The 20,016-nt window shown below is 37.0% G+C and overlaps 1 long non-coding RNA gene across 1 annotated transcript in view; it reads left to right on the top strand.

Moving 5' to 3' along the window:
• Positions 1–19,122, top strand: part of LOC128922104 (uncharacterized) — a 60,503-nt gene extending 41,381 nt beyond the window's left edge. The window contains exons 3-4 of the long non-coding RNA XR_008471369.1: positions 15,078–15,261; positions 15,333–19,122. This is a non-coding gene — a long non-coding RNA (uncharacterized LOC128922104). The remainder of the gene's footprint in view (positions 1–15,077; positions 15,262–15,332) is intronic.
• Positions 19,123–20,016: the final 894 nt, after the last annotated feature.

Below are 20,016 nucleotides of genomic sequence, written 5' to 3'. Positions count from 1 at the left end.
TTCATTATTATTTATTTCATTAATATTTTTTGCTTTTGCTTTTGCTTTTGCTTCTTGTCCAATTCGTCGCGACCGCTCCCACAGCCTCCGTCTCAAGCGATTTCAAATAAAAATTCCATTCAATACAAAACTCGCGCACTCCGAAAAACCGGTTCGAGGTTTTTGCCATTTTCTTTTATTTTTTTTTCGTTTTGTTTTTTTTTGCTTTTATTTTCTTTCATCTTTTGCATAGTGTTGTTGCAATTGCTGCTATATGATTTGTGTTGTTTTTGTTATTGTTGGTTAGGCTAGGTACGTAGTATATATACAGTCAGCGTCATATTTCATCGTACGGCACTCTAAAATCAAATTTTCCGTTTTTAGTCCATTAAAATGAAAAAAGTTCTTCTATGAACTGATCAAAATAAAAAACAAAATATATTTAATTTTCCAGTTATAAAAATTATTTGCAAACTAAATGTAAAAACTCAAAAATTGGCCTAATGTTCAAAGTTGGTGCGTCATAATTCATCGTACGGCATTGTTTATCCTTACGTTTAAGAGTTTCTTGTTATCATTTTAAAACAAAATAGCTTCAACATAGAAGTGGAACAGTTTATCACGTGCTGTGAAGTGGACCAGCGATTATTTCCTATTTTGACAATAATGGAGAAAAGATATGAAACTTCCTCAGATTTTAGAGAAATTATGATATAATAACGAAAAGAAGCAAAATCAATGAGCGAAATTGATAAAACTACCTCTGAATATAAGTTTACAATACAGCACATACTAGATTTGTTTATAAAAATAATAATAGAGAATAAAAAAATGCATCGAGAGGCGCGCGAACACTTAATGAAGGACATAATAAGGGATATGGCACGAAAAAATGGCCGTGTGAGCTGTTCAGAAATATGTAGTGAAGTGGAAAAAGCTTCGGAAATATGGTTGAGCAAGTATACAATTGAGAAAACATTTTGGCGTAATGGTTATCCTCAAATTATCGTCACCAACAGCGCGACGAGCACCGACTATATCTGAATTGAACAGTCGAAAACGTATAACTTTCGCAAATCAGCACTTGAAGAAGGGTATTGACATTTGACAGACAGTGCTTCTCACAGACGAAAGCATATTTAATCTTTTCGGCGATGATGGACCATAAAAAGTTTAGTGAAAACCGGACACAACGCTTCTTACTAAAAATTTGCGAAGTACTGTTAAATATGGTTTAAGAAACTTGATTGTTAGAGGATGCATGATAGTTTCTGGAGTTGGAAAGTTGATCTTTATTAGAAGAAAAATTGACAATGAACAATATTTAGAAATTTTGAAGCAAAATTTAAAGCAGTCAGTTGAAAAAAATGGGCTTAACTGATGCTTATGTTTTAAAACAACACAACGACCCAAAGCATACTGCATATTTGGTTCGCGAATGGATGCTATATAATACTCGAAACAGCTTCACACCTCTCCACAAGGCCCGGATCTCAATCCCATTGAATACTTAAGCGATTATATGAAAAATAATCTTTAAAACCATACAATTCCGTATGAGTCACTTCAAAAAAGGGCTTAATAGAAGAGTGGAACAAAATACCGACTACTTTTGCAGCTACACTCATCTCTTCGATGCTAAATAGAATTAAAGATCCACAAACTACTATATTTTAAGTTTCTACACAAATGTATCGTGATAACATAATAGTAAAGATATTGATTACATAAATGTGTAACGTACGATAAAATATGACGCAAAAAATTTGTTCAGTTTAAGCTTTTTTTAATTTATCATTTTTATTTTTAAATATATTCAATCAATTTGCATATAAATTATACTATTTCCAAGCCTTCTTTTATCTATAGAAGAACTTTTTTCATTTGAGTGGATGAAAAACGGAAATTTTCATTTTTGAGTACCGTACGATGAAATATGACGCTGACTGTATATGTACATTTGTATGTATATGTGTTGGTCGTCGTGCTTATTTGAACTTTGTGCAAAATGAGAAACAAGAATTAGTGGAAAAAAAATTAAAAATAAAAATATAAAAGAAACAAAGAAGTATGAAAAGCGTTGGCTGTGGGTATACTTGTACACACATATGTACATACAAAGTCTATGAATAGCCTATATGTATGTACATATGTAAGTAATTGTTTATATATGTATATAAATGGTTCATTTGCACAAACACTTATATACGGATGCATATACATATATACATATGTACTTATGTATGTACACTCACCTCTCTTACTCTTTTCAAAATGCATTTGTTCGCGCTAAAAGCTTGCAAATATAAGCAAAATACCAATAAAAGGCACAAAAAATGAAATTTTAGAAGCAAAGAAATAATTAAGTAAATATTTGAAATTACAAACGGGTTCAAATAAAACTGTACTGTACCTCCAGACGTTAGTTAGTGTGTGTGTGCAAGCATTAGGATGCGCTTATAACAGTACAAATCGTTTTCTCGAATCGTATCTTTGAGTTTCGAACTAATTGAAGAAATTAGTTAATTCTTTTTAGAGAATCTGCAATTTGTGATTTCTCGATTTTTGAAAAGAGTCACAATTAAACCGCTGTGACGTCTCTTTACCACCACTAAGTGGGACTATTACGGTTGACATCTGTTCCATATAACTAAGTGAGACTGTTACGATTTTCCATTAATCGTTAACTATAGTTAAAAACAAGTAAGGAAGGGCTAAGTTCGGGTGTAACCGAACATTTTATACTCTCGCAATTTATTTATTTAACTTTATTTATATTATATAATACACAATTTGACCCACATATGCGTCATATATATTGTATAAAGTCTATTGAAAGTTGGAAACCATAATATTAGGTTGTAAGCACCGAGGTCCTCATGTTCGATATATGGGGCCTTGAAAACATATGGTCCGATTTCGGCGATTTTTAGAATGGGGCTGCGACACTATAAAGGTAGTATCGATATCTTCACTACTGCTTACTTTATATATTGTAAAGCAAACGATTCAGATCGTCTTCATAGTTCTGGTATATAGGAAGTGGGCGTGGTTATGAAGCGATTTGGCCTATTTTCACAACATATCATTGGGATGTAAGGAAACTATTACAAACCATGTTTCATTGCAATCGGTCGAGTAGTTTCTGAGATATGGTTTTTAACCCATAAGTGGGCGATGCCAAGCCCATTTTCCATTTTGTAAAAAAAATCTGTGTGCAGCTTCCATCTGCCATTTCTTATGTGAAATTTAGTGTTTCTGGCGTTTTTCGTTACTGAGTTAACTCACTTTTAGTAATTTTCAACCTAACCTTTGTGTGGGAGGTGGGCGTAGTTATTATCCGATTTCAACTAATTTCAAGGTGTGTGGTGGGGTACGTAAGAGAACCGACTGCAGAAAGTTTGGTATATTTAGCTTTATTGGTTTGCGAGATATATACAAATAACCGATTTGAGGGCGGGGCCATGCCCAAAAAAATATCAAGTTATCCGTTGCACGGACGCACGGACGGACAGACAGACATTCGGATTTTGACTCGTCTCGTCATCCTGATCATTTTGATATATATAACCCTATATCTAACTCGTTTAGTTTTATGACTTACAAACAACCGTTATGTGAACAAAACTATAATACTCTCTTAGCAACTTTTGTTGCGAGAGTATAAAAAAGTCCAAGTGTCGCTTAATAAAATTTTAGCATACCAAATTTAACCTGCTTTTCATTGCCTTCGCCAAAGTAGACTCCACAGCGTGAAATTTGCAAAATCAATAACCTTTAATTCGACTAAAAACAAGAATTTGACCGAAATAACCTCGACCCGCACTAATGTAGTCGCTCTTTTATTTGTCAAGCAATGAAGTACATATAATAAGCTTTACATATGTATGTAAATTAATATATGTAGCTAGAAATCGCAAGCAATCAATTCAAGACGTCAAGGTCTTTTGAGAGCCACGCTGAGGGATCTTGTTTCGGAACAAATTTATTATTTTTTATAAAAAAATAAATTTATTTACATATGTATGTATATTTATAAATATTTTAAGGTTATTTCATTGCATTTTGGTCTTAATTCACACAAAAAATTCTTCAAATAATCAAAATTTAAATTCATTAAAAGTATTTCTTTCCATCGAGCGTCGCAATGACAATGTTCGGCTATGGGAACTATCCGTTTTGAGGAATATCATTGTATATTACAGATCTGCTTAATTTAGTTTAACTACAAAATGACTTGAAGTATGAATTTTAGTTACAATAAATTGCACCAAGGTCACAGAACTGTGTAAAATGACATTTCAGCGAGTTACATGAATTTGAGGCGCCAGACCTCGAACCACATTAACTTATTGACGCTGAAATACATACCATACCATAATGTTGATTACACCGTCCTTATTTAGAAGAATACTTGAAGTGTTCCAAGAATTTATAAAATAACTTTCCGACTACCTTCAACGACCTTCCTTAAATTTCCAGGAAGACTGACAGAGTTCTTGGTAAAATTTAGACAGTTTTGCGTCAAATTTATGATTCACATGACCTGCATGTGGTGGCTTACATATGTGCCTACATACAGAAGTTGTTGTTTCCACTGTGTTTTCTCTTTTAATTGTCAACTTTCACGATTAGTGTTTGACTGTAGATGATACCTTAGTCTAGTTTAATCCTATTTGAATACATACATATACAAGCACTGTAGAATTAATCTTCGTGTCTGGTACCTAAAACACAGCTGTTCCTAAATTTTTGTAATTGCGCACACATGCCATTCCATACCAGGTAAATAGCTATTCATAGAGACAATTGTACACGCAATCCGCACGGGTTATAAGAAACATCTGTAAATAACTATAATTTCTAAACTGATTTCACTACCGTCGTTCTAAGAAGACTAAAGCTTCACGAGATGTGCTAACAGAAGTTCATTTATAGAATCAAAGTTCAATGCTGGAGCGAAGGATTTGTTATCTGCCAAAAAAGGAACCTCATTTGTGAGTAGACCGAACCCAATTTCTAGGCGCAGTGAGATCCAAGTCTGTACTTGGAGCTGAATAGCTGATGCCTACTTATAGGCGGACATCACTGACCTAGAGATTAAGGTTTTGTGCCTAAAATTCGAACATATTTCACTTTCCGGACTTTTAGGCTGTATAAGGCGCAGTGACCGACAGAATTCATGATTTTACAAAATATTCTACTTCAGATTTCGCAAGATCAGCCACAGTATCTAAACTCTTACCTTTCTTCTTTCGTTCTGTAAACCAACGGACTCACTCGAGTAACCTCTGATAGAGCAGCTGCAAATTCCAACTAGACCTAGAGCGTGGCTCTTCGCCAAATTCTCAACAAAATCTGAATTGTGTAGACTTTAGTCTCCAGCGGTTAATCAATCTTTTCCTTTATATATCATGTATATGTTTCCACACTGCCAACTGCAGCTGCTGCTGAACTTTGTACAACGTCCACTGCAACAGCGCCGCGACGACGGCTGGTGCAGCTTCTTTTTATTTTTGTTGTTGGCATGCGCCATGTTATTTTTGTTTCTTTTTTGAGAATCGTTTAATTGCATTTTTGCTAACTCCTCATTCGTCTCTGTCTTTGCGTGGCACGTTCTTCTTAGCAGTTAGCTGGCAGCAGCACAATCCCTCCCTTAGTTATTGCACTTCAAAGCCCCCTCTGCTAAGAATTTAAAGTATAAATATGTATATTGAGACAGATTCATCTTCTCACTTCCATTGGCCAGCTGAACATTTCCAGACAGCTTTTTGTTGCAGTGTGTGTGTGCGTAAGCAGTTTTTTCAGTCGGAAGCGTTGTATATTTGTAGACAGCTGTCGGTTTTAATAGCTGCTCCAATTGATCTAGTCAAAGTGGGGTTTCAAGACTCTGATCTGACACTAATGAGTTTTAGAGATCCTTGAACTCACCTGTGGTGCTACATGTTGACAATGAAAGTTGTTCCTCAGATAACGATCTTAGGTCGATCATTCAACGAAAGAATCCTTCGCAGGTATCGCCGGAAGTGTTGCGTATGTGTCTGACTACTTTCTTATGGTCTTTCCTAGAACAAGATAACTCCATTTAAATACAAATCGGGGTGATCTGTGGGCTAAGTCGATGTCATAGATTGTCACAGGCTCCGTTAGGGTCTCCGGAAAGTGAAAGACAATTTTCTCTCGCTCGGAACCCGACCTTATATATTATTTATTCCCCTCTGGTTCTGAAATTCCAGTAAATTAAAGTTTGAATAATTTCTTTAAACAAAAATATCTGTCGGCTATATACATATGTACATAAGTATTTAACAAAAAGCGACATACATATGTACATATGTTTTCTTTGCATCAAAACTTTAGCTGTCAAAATATTAGCTGCAGGACTTTTTCTTAAAACACAAGAGAAACGTAACATAAATTAACAAACAGGGTTGAAAATCAAATATTCGCACATACATGTGTATATGTATACATGTAAATGTGTAGGTATGTATGTATGTGTAGAGGTCCTTGTAATTTGCTACATACCGAGTGTCTGATTACCAAAAGTGAGGCACCTTTTACCGTTCAAATTAAACTGAAAATGGAAATATCAAATAACCCAGCTGGAAAGTCAAAAGGGTAGACAAAAGATCCATACATAGTACATCGTATAAGAGGTGTGTTCAAAAAATAACGGGAATTTTAATTATTAATGTTGTCGCCTTCGAAATAATGCACTGTTCGATATTATGCACCAAAGAGAATGAAGCTTCTTCCAATCGTCGAAACACTTCTCAAGCTCGATTTTGAGATACTCTCATTGGCTCTCTCGAGATATTAATAGAACGACGGTCCTTTAAGGCTCAACACCAACATTTTTTTTTACAATTGGACTCCAATCCAGCGAAATTCCCGTTATTTTTTGAACACACCTTGTAGCTCAGAATGCCGGAATTGAGACCTATGTATATTGATATGCTATATAAAGAAGGCATTTTATTAGCTCATTCCAATTGCTGCTCTTTCAGAGAGGAAGTTGAGAACCACGGACTAAAAATAACCTATGAGGGTACGCGGTTTTTCATTTTGTTCTCCCTAGAAAGAGCAAGTTTGGGCCTTCGAGACTACTACTCCGCGCCGCGAACATTTCTCGAGGAAGAAACATTGCTGTTCCAGTCATCTTTAGTAAATGGAGATCATTTCAGCTTCAATTTGAAACCATTTTATGCCCACACTCGTTTTGAAAGAGAAAGTTGAAATCTATAAAAAGTGACGCGAGAGAGATGGATGATCTTGGCTTCACAAAGGATTATCTCTCATAGTCTAGGTGTATTTCCCACTAAGGAGCTGTCATACAACCTATCCTAACGTCAGACCTGACAGAAGGAATGCATAATAAGTCAAAAGTTTTAGAAATGTAGACATAATATGGATAACTTGACAGATGATCAGTGACATAGAACCGAAGAGGTACTGCAATTATTGGTTGATGGTGCAAACTGTGCCAGTATTGCTGTTTCTCTAAACTATTTCCTTATGGAAATTGGTGGATGCAAGGGTTTAAAAACATTTTTTTGAACTAAAATCTCCTATATCAAACGAGCAGCTGGGATAAATTTACTTTACGAGTGAGTATATACATATATATATGTACTAGTATATGTACCTCTTACATTTAATATTTTTTATTTGATTAGTCTGTCATGTATTTTATACCGAGAGAAAGCAGATAAAGTTAATATACATATACTTTCATATATAGATGTATATGTGTGTATCTACACGGTATGTATCTATAATATATTGTTGCAGAATTCCGATGAAATTGTGTGGTATATAGCCAGTTGGCAGCTGAGAATGAGTGAAAGCGACAGACATACTTGAGGGGTACACAAAATATCGAATGGGTACAGTGCTCAATGCATTCTTAAATGCACACTACTGTACTTTTGTAAGTGTGTATACATATACATATCTATATGTATGTGTATTGAAGTTGGTGTATTGGTTTATATGACTGAAGGGCTTCGGTTTTTATTGCCTGTTTTATTTGTTGGTATAGCGGATATTTGGCGTTACGTTTGGATTACGTTGAATGGTTTTTGGTCAAAGTGTTCAATGCGTAGACTAAAGTACGTAAATTCTTATATACTAATGTATATGTATATGGATATGCATATGTATAGTACATAATATTTTATTTTATGCTTAATCTCGTCGTTTTTTACTCTCATCTTCATTAGGTTGTATTGAAAATTTAATCGCTTGCGCTCATAAAGTCAATTTTTCTTCGAAGCGTGCTTGTGACTGATATTTTCATGTTTTGTGTGTGCGTATGTAGTATGTTTGTACATACATATTTTCTATATATTTCCGTGTATTTTATTTCAACTAAGTTATATTGAAATTTAGGGGTGGTATCTTCGTGATAATTTATTAATGTTTGCACAGATGCTCACTGTGCTCGTTTTAGTTGTCGTTGTTAGTGGCTTGAAGTTTACAAAATGGTGTTTTGACTTATGAAAATTGTATAGTGTGTATGGATCTGTTAATATTTGGTTTCGTAGAAATACTTAGAACTATACATACATACGTACTTACTTATTTTGAATAGAATTAAGTATGAATAGGTTCGTTCATCTCAATTTACCTGAAATTCCAAGTAAAGTAATGTGAAAATATTAAATTTTCTTCCAAGTATAATTAATACTTTCTAAGAAGGATATGTCTAATCCTCCATACTAAGTAAACCTGTGCTCACGGTGCTCGTTTTAGTTGTCGTTGTTAGTGGCTTGAAGTTTACAAAATGGCGTTTTGACTTATGAAAATTGTATAGTGTGTGTATGTATCTGTTAATATTTGGTTTCGTAGAAATACTTAGAACTATACATACGTACCTACTTATTTTGAATAGAATTAAGTATGTGGTAGGTCGAATATTTATTTGAATAGGTTCGTTCATCTCAATTTACCTGAAATTCCAAGTAAAGTAATGTGAAAATATTAAATTTTCTTCCAAGTATAATTAATACATTCTAAGAAGGATATGTTTAATCCTCCATACTAAGTAAAACAGTGGCGGATCCCAGTTACTGTTTATAGTTAATTACACCTTAAAATAATTCCTCGTAAGACAGAAAACTCGTGGACTCGTGGGCTCGTGAGTTAGAAAACCTTAAAATTTATAGAAAAAACTATTGGTTCCTAGGCAGGTAATACCTAACCTCTGTGAGTATTTCTGTCATGTAAAGCTCTCTATGAAATCCAACATAAGTTTTGAGTTACCTTAAAACTCAAAAGATTCTTCCTTTGTCGAAGAATATAGACATGATCTTAAAAAATAAAAAATGCAGAATGCCCCATGGAGTTACTCACTTCAGTTCGTTATCTTGATCGAACAAAAGTTAAAAAATCGACGGCATACACAAATTAGTGTTTAGAAGAATTATATATAGAGGTCAGATGCAACGGAATAGGTTAGCGGGAATATTTAGTGCTAGAACTACTCTTAACAAGTGATAATCATGTCTTTTAACTCCATACCATCCAAAATATACTTTATGTATACATATATAAATTTTTTTTTTAATTAAGCAATTAAAACGAGCTAAGCAGTAGATGCGAATGAACTGCCGACGGTCAAACAAAATACAGTTAATACACAAACATATGTACTTGTCTGATCCGATATGCCGTTGAGATATCATAGATAGTACTACATTCATTCATACAAATCATGCCGTGAGATGTTTAGAGCGCCAAGTAAGCGATACTTATGCATATACATACATACATTCATACATACATATATTTATTAACATATAAGTAAGGTGCGGGTGTTGCGGCGTTGTAGGACGTGGGAACAACCAACGAGCATTGCGCGCCAAATCAACATTCGCGATTCACGAGTGGAAACCCCAATCATTAAAAAATATAAATAAATTATATTCGTTTGTAGTGGTGTGTATACACAGTGTGTCGTGAAAGTAAACGTTCTCTCTGCGATTTTCTATTCCCAGATATTATTGAAAAACAAAAATAAATAAATAGTCCGAAAATAAAGGTTAAAGCAGTTAGTTACGAGGTTAATAAGGTAACTTATTCTACTAAGTTCTCATAAGCCCGAAACTGATTCCTTGAAGAGTCCATAATACAAATATATATTATAAAATTCCACTAGCAGTTCCGAGTAGAACCACTATTATCATGTTGTAATTTGCTGCTGGATGAATAAGACTTAGTTGAGCTGAGCAAGCGCTAGACAGTCATCAGCATTTGTTCTAATGAGAGGGATCTTGTCCTTCAAGCTCAAGGTAAATCGCAAGATGTCTAGGGAACTCTTCGTTCTCAGTATGATTAACCTTTCCCTAGGTATAGGAGTTCTAACTGGCTATTATCTCATCGGGATCCACGCGGTCAAACTAAAAACTTTAGCTTTACCTTTGCGAAATTTAGGCAAATCTTTTTTGGTCTTACTTTTTTTTGCATCCTCGCGAATTAGCCGATATAGAAGTAACAACCCTTTGCGGATTTGTGGTATTTTCTAGGCGCTTTATCGTTTCTTAAATTTAAATGAGGGGGTAAATTTGTATCACAAAGAACTGTCCTTCATAGTCCTACTAGTGTGTTTCCTCCGCTGAAGATTTTTGAAGAACAGCATAAAATACGGTATCGGAGTTCGAATCAGTCTTTAATGCCAAATTATTTTAGAACTGTTAGTCGACTTGATTTGCTCTTCGTAGAAAAATAAATAATATACTAAGTTCACGTTCTTATAAGAGCTCTTTTCGAGTTCCATCGGTACCACAGTACATGAGTTCAAATCTACTTCTATACATTTAAATATTGATAAATGAAGACTGTCATCTTCACACTTAAATATGTAGTTGTCTCATTTCTGTTTTATCATGCTTCTATTGACTCACCAGTTGTACGCATATTTTAGTGACCGACTGTAAGCACGTTTCTTAAATTTACTTAAATACATACATACAGACATATATATACTGCAAGTTGTCGATAAAGCTAAACAAACGCTAAATTAATAACAAGCAAAAAACCGCTAAGCGAACGGTAAATACCCAGTAAGAAAAGTATTTAAAACAGTTATTAAAGCCAGTTAGAGAATTTAACTAATAGAACGCTGTACAAACATAATTAATGATAATTTTTCAAGGTGATATTGGAACAGGTAGATACACGAATTCGCTGCAAAATATTAGCACAAATACATGCAAACATACATACATAGATACACATACAGATAAATATTCTTGAGTATCTATGTATGTACATATGTATATATGTATCTATTTTTATGGTTTGTATCTAATTTCGGTCACCACTCGCGTTCGCTAGCGCTGTGTGTGTGTGTATGTATTAATAATTTCGATTCCTATTAATTATCAAACCACTCTGCTTTTCCCATTGGCATTCCACAATAACAATAGCAACAACATCAACAACAACAGCGACGCCAAAATGACAGCACCACATGCTCTGGCGCACATGGCTTGAAGGTAAACGCAACAAAAACAAAAACAAAAAAATCATACTCAAGTTTCCCATTCATACGAATTATAAAGCACAACAAAAACAATAACAACAACAACAAATACGAAGTACCAGAGAGTGAGCACACGGTCGAACTATGCGAATGACTATGCGAGCAAATGAGTAAGCGAACGATTTCCAATATGAATAGCCGATGTGAACCCAAAAACAACAAACAACACGACGCCGGCGACGTCATCGCAGTCGTGGAGACGCAGCAGCAGCAGCTGAGTGCTCGCGCCCGCAGTATACATATCAGCAGTAACAACAATAACAAATATGTACGTAACACGACGTAATTGTATACACAAAAAAACGAAACCGAAGAAGAAGCAGCAGCAGCAGAAGTAGACATTTTGTTGAGTCGAGTAAACGTGCATTAATTGTGAAGAAAAAAAGCAAAAGTAGCAGCCGACTGTGACGGGGCCTCTGGCACGAGACTAGTTGGAAACGGCAATACTCGAAACGACCGACGGCACTCTGCTGTATACTGTAGCTGGCTACGGCTGCGGAGAGACATACAAACACACACACATAGAGATATGAAGTGTGTATTTAGAGGTATTATTGGGAGGCGCAGCGTGGAGCCAACATCACAGCATTGGCAATAGCAAATACGCTACTACACTCGCTTGTTGTTGTTTTTTAGTTTTCTGGCTGTTATTGGCACAACAGCTTTTTTGCGAAACCTCTTACCAAAAGCAGGCAGGCAGGCAGGCAGGCAGACGAGCAGACAGACGGACAGGCTGGTAAGCGAGTGGGGCCGACCCACAAGAAATAGATACAGCACAACGACGACGTTTCGTTGCGTTTTTATTGAGTGTATGCAGGCACATTGAGAGTGTTTGCACAATTCGCTGCATTAGAATGTACAGACGTTGGAGCAGCCGAGTGAGAGCGCCGCTAAAAGCTATTGGACTGGGGTTTTCGGCGCTTGGTAATAGGTACTGCCCCCCACAAGTGGGGTATGCGTGGGATTTGGAGTGCTGACAACAGACGTTGTCTGGCATATGAATTGAGCGAATGTGAGCGAATATGAATGTGTGTAATCTTTTGGGTATTTGCATGTTCTCTGTCATATTTATTTTCTAAAATGTTTTGTAATCGAATTTCGGTATGCACCGGCTGTTGGCGGTAGTGGCAAATAAAAGCAAGCGCCTCCACTTTGTGTTAGCGTTAGCCGACCCGCGCCCACTACCCACTACCACTCCCACTTACAGTTGTTACGAGCCGTGTAGACATTTAGATTTTGTTATTTGTTTGTCTGGCGCGTAGAATATTTGAGGTGTCGCTGTAGATTCGCTGTTTATTTGTTTATTTCTTTGTGATTTCTTTTTATTATCTTCTTTTATTTAGAAGAGGCGGTTTTATGATAGGTTCCGTAATTATGAGACGCAATTACAACAATTTTCTGTAAATTAGTATATATGTATGTACATAATTTGTTCTATAATTTTCCATATTAACTCAAAATTTTGTAGACAAAGCGAGTGAAACTACTGAAAATATAACTGTGCTGATCAAGCTTAAATTTAAAATTTTTGTTGAAGACCACTGCAACGATGATTCGATAGAAAGAACCTACAAAGACGTATTTGAAATGTCCCATCAGCTGATATCTTCACCTAGAAATCTGTAATGGTTTGGAACGAACGAAAATTTTAAGAAGATTTTGCGAATGATCAACTTGTCGCGGACTGAATTAGTCTTCAACATCTCGATTACCGATAAAATAATAAAATAAAACAAGTAAGGAAAGGCTAAGTTCGGGTGCAACCGAACATTTTATACTCTTGCAATTTATTTAGAGATTTACCTATATTTTCGGTGAAAAATTACCCAAAATTGAGTTATATGGCAAGTAGGCGTAGTTTTGAACCGATTTCGCCCATTCGTTAGTGAGTTAACGCACTTTTAGTCATTTTCAAACTAACCTTTGTATGGGAGGTGGGCGTGGTTATTATCCGATTTCTTTCATTTTTGGACTGTATAAGGAAAAGGCTAAAAGAGACGACTGCAGAAAGTTTGGTTTATATAGCTTTATTGGTTTGCAAGATATTTGGGGGCGGGGTCACGCCCACTTTTCCAAAAAAATTACATTCAAATGTGCCCCTCCCTAATGCGGTCCTCTGTTCCAAATTTTATTTTCATAACTTTATTTATGGTTTAATTATAGCTCTTTATGTGTTTTTGGTTATCGCCATTTTGTAGGCGTGGCAGTGGTCCGATTCCGCCCATCTTCGAACTTAACCTTCTAATGGTGTCAAGGAACACGTGTTCCAAGTTTCATTAAGATATCTCGGACGGACAGACGGACAGACAGACATCCGGATTTGAACTTTACTCGTCACCCTGATCACTTTGGTATATATAACCTTATATCTAACTCGTTTAGTTTTAGGACTTACAAACAACCGTTATGTGGACAAAACCATAATACTCTCTAAACAACTTTTGTTGCGAGAGTATAATAAAAATGGCTTTCCCAACAATTCAACTATCCAAACTATGTGACCGGAACGGACCCGGATTTTTATCCGTCCAAGGACTGTTAAATCGGCAGCAGTTCTAAGAATTATTTGGCGAATGTTTTTTGTTGCTACAACAACAACTTCGTCGAACCCATCGTTTATATTTGATCCCTCTCTCGGGGTTAAGCAATTAAAATCAAAATCACATGTGGTTGACAATCATTCAAGTACTTTCTTATAGGCCAGTCCGTCGGAGAATGTAGCAAGTTCTTTGCTATGCTTCAGAGCTTATTGCCTGAACTCTAATTGAATTGCAACTCTCCACAACGTAATACCTTCCACAAAAGTCCGATTAAATCGACAAAAATGGAATTAAATTGGTTTCTCTTTATGAACTGCTTTCTCTCCTAAAGAAAACTTTAAATTCTAGTTTGCTTTAATACAAATATTTACGTTTGTATGTACATATGTATGTTTACACTGTCTTTTGTCTGCTCTTCTTCATTTTTCGCCTCTACACCTTATATGTATAAGGTTTCGCTTTATTAAAATTAAAACGAAAAGTTGCAACAAAACAAATAAATAACGCCAACTGCAACTTCCATAGAAATATGGCGTTGCAACACGCTGCTATTTCTATTTAAATCGTTAATGTGAGTGCATCCGTTATTTATTTATGTTTATTTTTAATTTTTTTCGTTTCTGCTTTGTTATGGCTACTTTCGCAACGAGTTGTTTACTTCTTATTTTAGTATAGTTGTGCCATTTTCTTTGTGAGTACATAAAAATATATACAAACATTTGTATGTATGTATGTATTAGTTGTAAGTGTATAAATATCTGAAATGTATAAAGGGTGTTACAATCGGTTGTCAATTGCGTTTGGTAGCTAAAAACCACCGAAGAGTAAACTCATTGAGTTGTAGGTTAGTATTTGGTAGAATTTGAAAATTTATAAGTAAGTCTAACCGACTGACACAAACCACTTATGGTTTGATGTTAAAGATATCGGTTTTTAGAGGTTCCATACCTATTTAGGACTATTGGAGCTGGAACTTTCATTTTAATGAGTTTCATTTCTGCTATGTTTAGAACCCTCATCAGCTAATTGGACTCAACAACCTTGACGTTAGTTCTGCTGCCTCAGTCTGGATAAGGAGTCTGGCTTTGGTAGTGAAGTTGGACAAGAGAAAATATCTTCCATCCATCAAACAACAGTCAGCGCATTCGCGTCTTTGTTCTCACGTCACTGTTGACAGTCATAACGGTTTTAGAGGTTCGATACCTATTTAGGACTATTGGAGCTGGAACATTCATTTTAATGAGTTTAATTTCTGCTATGTTTAGAACCCTCATCAGCTAATTGGACTCAACAACCTTGACGTTAGTTATGCTGCCTCAGTCTGGATAAGGAGTCTGGGTTTGGTAGTGAAGTTGGACAAGAGAAAATATCTTATACCATCAAACAAAAGTCAGCGCATTCGAGTCTTTGTTCTCACGTCACTGTTGACAGTCATAACTTTGATGTTGTAGATCATTTTGCCTATCTTGGAACCCGCATTAACACCCATAACTGTGTCAGCCTTGAAATCCAACGCAAAATCACTCTTACTACTATGCACTGAGTAGGCAATTGAAAAGTAAAGTCCTCTCTCGACGAAACAAAACCAAACTCTACAAATCCCTCATCATTCCCGTCCTGATTTATGGTGCAGAAGCATCGACGATGGCAACAGCCGATGAGACGGCACTAGGAGTTTTCGAGAGGAAAATTTTGCGCAAGATTTATGATCTTCAGAACATTGGGAACGGCGAATACCGCAGACGATGGAACCATGAGTTGTACGAATTATACTACGACATTGACATAGTTCAGCGAATATAAAGGCAGCAGCTACGCTGACTAGGTCATGTTGTCCGAATAGACGAAAACACTCCAGCCCTGAAATTGTTCGATGCAGTACCCGCCGAAGGAAGCCGAGGAAGGGGAAGGCCTCCACTCCGTTGAAGGGAACTGGTTACACTTGAGATCTCCAACTGGCGCCGAAAGAGAGGAGTGGTGTGCTATCATCGATTCGGCTATAACCGGCTAAACGGTTTCTACCCCAATCACATACATACATACACAGCAGAAAATTTGTATGTAAGTTTCTGAAGAAGCTTCTGGAAAAGTTAATTTCTTCAATTGAACCGAATGCTACGTTTTACATAACTTCTTTAAAACTTATTTGGCTCGCACTACATGATAACCTCTGCACCCCTTTAACCCTAAGTTGATATGTTTATATACAAACAAATTTATAAAAGCGAAAACTCAGAAAACTTATACCCACATTCACGCATACAATTGTATATACATAAGTCTGTACTTAAAAATTTGTTTTTGTATTTATTGTACATACATGCTCACTTATGTAAATACAAATACATAAATTTATTATTTAAGTTAGTTTGTAATCCAATCGGTAATGGTCTTTAACCCCCATACCGCCAATTGCTGCAGCACCATACCAATGGCGGACGTTGCCACCCGTTGTTACTCAGCGCTCCAAAAGCCAGAAGCAAATAAATAAACACATACATATGCATGTATGTACATACAGTTATCGGTATGTAAATAAAAATAAGAAGTGCCACATAAAATACGAAGCTTCAAACGAACGCGCACGAAGTATTTGCCGAACACGTACGAGTATATAACGCTTCCGACCCACCTCTGTGTAGGTATACCAAGCCACGAGCACATAGCTGAGTTTGCAAGCTTCAGTGTACCGTACACCGCGACGCACCTTGCCACCAAACCCAGCAAACACATACACGCACATAGCGGTTGTTATGTACGCCTCGCCCACTGCGCCACACTGTCTTCACGCTCCAACGCTCGAGCTCGAGCTGCAACGCCACTGTTGCTAGGTCATTTATTATGCGCTGTGCGCCATGAATTTGCTGTTGGTATTCGAGACGCCTCCGACTCCCCTCACCGTTGTTGTTTTTATTTTTGTTGGTATTGAAGCTATACCGAGAAGTTATCGCCAGCGAGATTCGGGAGTGGCTGGAACACGGCTGGTGCTGGCTGCAAGGGGTTCGGGTGCCGAGGTGCTGGTGCTGCTGCAGCCAAAAGCGCATTTAATGCAGTCTTACATACAAACGAATATTTGAGTACATATTTCTATATAGAAAAGTGCACCGATGCCACTTTGGCCTGCAAGAGATGCCAGCGCGGCAAGAACAATTGCTGGAGACGACAGCACATGACGGCAAGTACATAGGGATACATACCGAAGTATATATTAGTATGTATGCTGCCTGTTTGAGTATATAACAGACCCGCAATGGGTGTTCGATGAATGTCAAACACACACACTTCGTGCTTGCTTGCCTGGATGGATGGATGCTCCATAAACGCGGCGCCGCAACCGCTAGCCAGGGAGTTGAAACTTTAAATGCGTTAGGGGGCCAAAAGTCTTACTCCCCGGGGTTTTGTCAAAGGTACGAATGTGACCGTGACGCCGTTAGTGCCAATCTGCTTTTGTTGCTGTTGTTTTCATTGTGCTGCAAGATCCGCAGGTCACCAAATGACACACATGAACTATGTATGGCAAACGGGCGAGTCGCCGCAAATGCAGGACGACACCGACAATAACAAATTAGCTAAAAGCGTTGCAACAACACATAACCGGAAGGGAGCATGTACATATTTGCCAAGTCGGATGCCGATTGCGCACGAAAGCCTTGCGCCAACACCACCTCCATCGGCGCATCCACCGAAGCTGGCTGTTCGGTCGCTATGGGCGCCGGCAACCAAACGCTTGGATGCCTGGTTTTAATCTAATTCCAATTGATTGATTTTCTAAACTTTGCAGGCGCAGCAGCAGCAGCCCGGCAGTCGAGTCCCAGTGGCGGCCACCCGAAAATATGATATCACTCCATCAAACCACATGCCACGCGCACGAAATGTGGATCATCATTTTGTGGGCTGGTTGGCGATGATGGGGCGATGTTGAAGTGCTGTTGAGCTGCCGGGCTGGGCAGGCCAGGCGGGTGTGGGAGTGAGTGCTAGGCTCGCTGCACTCGGTCTAGTTTCTATGGGCACGACGTGCGCGTGTATGTGTGCTCGTACCAATTTTATATATAATGCAATAAAACATAGTGCGCATATAGTAATTCCCGTTATGCGTGTATGTGCGCCGTTGCATATCGGAGGTAATCTTCTATATGTATCTGCAAACAAATATATTGTACTCGTACAGTACGGACTTGTGTAAACTTTCCTAAGCACATAAACTTTAGTAGTCTGTGTGTGTGTGTGTGACAACGCATCATATTCATATATGGGATACGTGTATGCGCATAACAAATTCAATAAGTGCTTACAACAAATACATAGATGCCCGTGTGTTTTCATGTACATAATAGCGCTTTGGGGAGCTTGTACCAAGATTTAAATTTAAAGCGTTGGAAACGGGAAATGTGTATCTAATTTGTAGAAGGGTGCCACAGAATGGTTATTTGGATGCATTTTTCGATGGAACGTTCGCGAGAGCTTGTAGCTTGTAATTCTCATCGAATTTATGGAGCTATTTATAGGTATGACCTACCCATATAGACCCTAGTATAGTCCTATATAAGAATTTTAATAACTGCAGTCTATATTCTGTATAAAAACAGAGATGTCTACCGGCCAAATGCTTCGATAGTCACTTTTTTTTAAGAATGTTTAGACATAAACGGGGAAATATGTATCTAATTTGTAGAAAGGTGCCACAAAATATTTGATAAATTTCACTGCTTTCCTATTACACTGATGCATTTTTCGAGGGAGCATTTGAGAGAACTTATAATTCTCGTCCGGTTTATGATAACATTTATAGGTATGGCCTAACCATACTATCTAAAAAGATTTCTAGGCCACAATAGTCTGTGCTCTGTATAAATGTAGAAATGTCTCAATATATTGACCAATGTGGGGATTATCGCTTGTTTTAGAATGTTTAGAAGAAAACGGAGAATGTGTATCTAATTTGTAAAAGGATGCCTCAAAATGGTTAATGCAATACATATATTTTACGTTATTTCGATGCATTTTTTTGTGGAAACATTTGTGAGATATTGTAATTCTCACCCAGATTATGAAACTATTTATAGCTATGGACTACCCGTACCAACTGTAAAGGACCTCAACAGTCTGTTCTCTGTATAAATACAGAGATGTCTACCGATCAAATGTCTACCGAAATGCTTGGATCATCGCTTGTTTTAGTTTGGAGCGCTTTAAGACTTCGAATAGAAGAATCTATACATATTTAACAGCACTCTGTTGACCTCTAACATAAATATTTTTACGCATTCTTTTTGCACTTGGACGATGTTTAAGGCCATGGCATGCCGATCCAAAACGTCACTCAGAGCAACGTAAAGCAAACAAAGACAGTAGTCTCAAAGTCATCACTTGTTTTAGAATTTAGAAGTGTTCGAACCGCTTTCGGATAGATAAATTTATACTTAACAGCATTCTGTCGTCCTTGGACATATCTTTTTACGCATTCTTTTGGAACCTTGAACGATGTTAGTGCTACCGCTTGCTCATAGAAGCTCCAAAACAACCCATAGATGCAAACAAAGACAGTAGTCTCAAAGTATCCGAGTTGTGTCTTTCATAACTCTATTTAACGGAGTCGGATTTAATAAGTAGCATATGTGAACTTAGCTCTCCAAGCGAAACTGATCTCCACGCGAGGCTGGATAGTGTTGCAATTCGAATTTCTTAACTCTGGAAAGGTGAGACCCATACATAAACATTACGATCACATAGCTTTTGATAGTGAGAGGTCTGATCTCTTGGGAAAACATTTCTTCAACTCTTCTTCATAAGGTGTTACAGTGGACACATCTATTAGTTCTACCTTCTAATCATTAAAGTTTTTCTTATTTTCTTAGGCTCAACATCTTGATTTTAGAACAAATGTAAACCGTTATAATATTATTTTATCTCTATATTTCAGGTGCAAACTTACGAATTTACATATGGACA

This window comes from Zeugodacus cucurbitae, chromosome 5 (assembly GCF_028554725.1).
Source record: "Zeugodacus cucurbitae isolate PBARC_wt_2022May chromosome 5, idZeuCucr1.2, whole genome shotgun sequence".
Lineage (NCBI taxonomy): Eukaryota > Metazoa > Arthropoda > Insecta > Diptera > Tephritidae > Zeugodacus > Zeugodacus cucurbitae.
The sequence above is the reverse complement of the archived record's forward strand: the minus strand, read 5'-3'. Positions and strand labels throughout refer to the sequence as shown.